The sequence below is a fragment of the Mustela lutreola genome, chromosome 5 (assembly GCF_030435805.1).
Source record: "Mustela lutreola isolate mMusLut2 chromosome 5, mMusLut2.pri, whole genome shotgun sequence".
Lineage (NCBI taxonomy): Eukaryota > Metazoa > Chordata > Mammalia > Carnivora > Mustelidae > Mustela > Mustela lutreola.
The window spans coordinates 34,279,744-34,283,528 of record NC_081294.1 but is presented as its reverse complement, the minus strand read 5'-3'; positions in this window follow the sequence as shown (position 1 = coordinate 34,283,528).

The window sequence follows — 3,785 nt, the reverse complement described above, 5'->3', positions numbered from 1 at the left end:
CATGTGGGTTTTCTCACAAGTCATACATCCATAAAAATAGAAAGCCCAAAAAAGAGACAACAGGGACAAAATTTTGTTGGCAAGCAGCGATCTTCCAAAGCTTCTATTTAGGTAAGTCCCTCTTTCCTATCGGGGAGGGGAGAGTAGATGAGGATGGAGAGCCCAGGAGCATGAGACAGACATCCCCTCCACATGCCATCCCTCCACCTCAACAAGGGCTACGCCATTTTTGTGTTATCTTTCTGGGTTTCACAAGGACCAATGTTTAAAAAAGACACAGACACAGCTGGATTAAAACACCTATCAGTTAAGCTCCCACATTCATAATCTCCTAATAACAATACAGAGAATGAAATAACTTCAGAGGTTTTTTGTTTTTCTTTTTTTTTTAAAGATTTTATTTATTTATTTGACAGACAGAAAGCACAAGTAGGCAGAGAGACAGGCAGAGAGAGAGAGGGAAGCAGCCTCCCTCTGTGGGGCTCGATTCCAGGACCCGGAGATCATGACCTGAGCTGAAGGCAGAGGCTTAACCCACTGAGCCACCCAGGCGCCCCCAAAGGTTTTTTGTTTTTTTTTTTAAACATAAATTCAGCAAAGTACAATCAGTTCATCAAAGTACAACCATAGAAAGTTAACCGTCATAACAGACACTAGCTCTGCCCGGGTTTAAACAGACAAGGGACTGATTGCAATGATACGGTGCAACTTGGAGACCTTCAGGGAAGGCTAAGAAAACAGGATTGGAAAATGGATGGAAACCAAAGAGGCTTGCTGATCAGAAGGGGCCTGACATGCCCCCTGCACATGTGCAAGGCCTGTGGCTTGCATTACTGCTCTTGAACACACTTACGGGCTTTGGCCCCCAGAAAATGGATGATGCGGCCACTATCAGAGAGACTTCTCTCCTTGTCTTGCTTCTTGGCACTAACCTCAGGTTCAAAGACCCAGGTGGGTGCATCTGACAGGCTTTAATCCAGGTCCCATGCTTTCTCCTGGTTAGGTGATCTGGGAAAGTAACTATCTGCTGTTCTCATCTGATTGTGGGAGGAAAAGAATTCATGGGGAGTTCCCTAAATATGGGAAAGAGGTCCACACGCTAAGAAGGGAAGAGAAAAAGCAACAAATGTGCACTACAACAATTTGTAGCAGTAGAGCAAATAACCAAATGTTTTCGGGTATTAAAATAGACCATAGCGAACCCCACAGTTTCATATTCTATAGTGCTTTCATTATCAGCTGGAGATATCAAACACAAAGGTCAGCCTATCAGGAATTAAAGCCCAGGGCTGCCTGGGTGGCTCAGTCTGTTAAGCATCTGCCTCTTGATTTCGGCTCAGGTCCAGATCTCAGGGTCGTCCACCCACTCTCTCTAAAATAAATAAATATTTACATTAAAAAAAAAAAGAAAGAAAAAGAAAACCACAAAACAAAATGTTACTACAACAATAAATCTTGGTCCCAACTAGGAAAATCAAGAAAACAAGAAATACTGAAATTTCTTGGTCCCAATTGAAATTTACTGGTCCCAATCTAGAAAACAAGAAATACTGAAATTCTCATGATCATTGCATCATATTTTTTCTATTTTTTAAACTGGAAGCATTCAGTATGTGGATACAGTAATTTAATATCCTTTTCTCTGTTCAGAAATTGAGCCTCAAGCCAATATTTTTGAAAAGGTTTTTAAATTATTTATTTATTTGACAGACAGATCACAAGCAGGCAGAGAGGCAGGCAGAGAGAGAGAACTGAGGAGGAAGCAGGCTCACTGAGTAGAGAGCCCCATGTGGGGCTCGATCCCAAGATCCTGGGATCGTGACCTGAACCGAAGGCAGAGGCTTTAACCCACTGAGCCACGCAGGCGCCCCAGGACTCTTGTTTTGAGAATAAGGGTATTCTGGAATATAACCAGTTATTATTTTATTTTTTTTTTAATGATTTATTTGAGAGAGAGAGAATGTGCATGTGCCCACACAAGTAAGGGGCGGGAAAGGGCAGAGGGCAAGGTGACCTTTCATGCAGACTCCCCACTGAGCAAGGAGCACAGCTTGACTTGGGGTGTGATCTTATGATCCATGAGACCGTGACCTGAGCAGAAACCAAAAGCTGGATGCTTAACTGACTGAGCCGTCCAGGCGCCCCAAACAGCTACTATTTTAAAACAACTTTTGCATAGTAGTATTTCGTTTGCTCCATTGGAAACACTGAGGGTTGGAGCTCCCTGCACTCTCCCCACGTAAACCCATCAATCCTGGACAGGACGTGTCTGCATGCATCAGAGTTATTTTCAAAAATATATCTTTAAACACATTTGTGAATTGGCATTCTATATTCTTGATTATGTGTTTTATTTGCCTGTACTTTTTCAGACCACTGTAGTTGGAACTGGCATTCTGAGTCTATCATAATAAGCATCATAAACTTGGTTGACATTGAGTGTACTTCTGGTTAAAGGTATGGTTCCTCTACTTGCTACTATTCTCTTTGTCTAAAATAAATGACAATTATTCGCCCTCTCCATCTCCAAGTCCGGCTGACACCTATTAGTTCCTCAAACTCAGCTGAGTCACACTTGTATTTTGTTTTTTTCTTCAAACTGGAGAGGTTTATGTGTGTCTCAGAACCTTTGTACTTACTGTCCTGGTTACATCCAGAGCTGCATCGGGCTGGTCCTTCTGATCATTTTGCAGCTCCACTGTCACAAGAAATGATTGCTTTCCTCACCACCTCCTGTGTCACGATCCTCCCCCCAGCCAATAATATTCTATCCTATTCTCCTGCTTTATTTGCTTAATAGTATTCTATCTGGAAACATTTCAGCTTATTTACGAATTAATTTATAAATTTTCTTACGTATTTCTCTGGCTCCTTCCCACCTTTAATATTGTGCTTTATAATTAAAAACCTGTTTTGGGTCTGTGTCCCATTTCTGGCACAGAGCACCTAAAGCCCTTGGAATATCCTAAGTGCTGAGAGTGGTGAAGGTATCATTCCTATCAAACCCCTCTCAACCACCCCTGAGTTTATGTTGATGAGGTAAATTTTGGAAAGCTCCTAAGGGTGCTGCTGGCTGGCTGTCAGGGCAACCAACGTTGTGTTTAGAGGACTGGAACTTTCAGTTCCCCTACCCGACCTGCCTCCCAGACCCCCAGACAGGGAAGAGGGGGTGGAGATTGAATTCAATTAATCATGCCTTAGAAATGAAGCCTCCGTCAACCCCTAAAAGGACAGGGTTTGGAGAGCTTCTTGGTTGGAGAACAAGAACCCACCCAGTGCTGGGAGGAGGGCGCGCTCCAAACACCATGGGGACAGAAGCTCTTATACCTGAGACACTTCTGGATCTTGCCCTGCGGATCTCTTCATTTGGCCATTTTTTGTTATCCTTAAAATCCCTTGTAATAAGCCGATAATCATCAGTCATTAAACCGGTTTCCTGAGTTTTGTGAGTTGCTCTATTAATGAAACCTGAGCAGGTGCCGTAGGCATCTCTGACGCATCGGTGGTGGGTCAGCAGCACAGGCAATAAGCAGGACTTGTGACTGGGATCTCAAATGGTTTGAGAGGGGGATAGACTCCTGAGACGGAGCTTTGAACCTGTCAGATCAGATGCTATCTCCAGGTAGACAGTGTCAGAATTGAGTTAAATTGCAGGATGTCTAGTGGCTGTCAAAGAACTACTTAATGTGTGGGAAACCCACATGTCTGGGGTCAGAAGTGAAGGAGAGTTTGAGTACTGAAGAGGAGAGGAAACACATAGGAGTGTGTTTTTCCTTAGACCACCC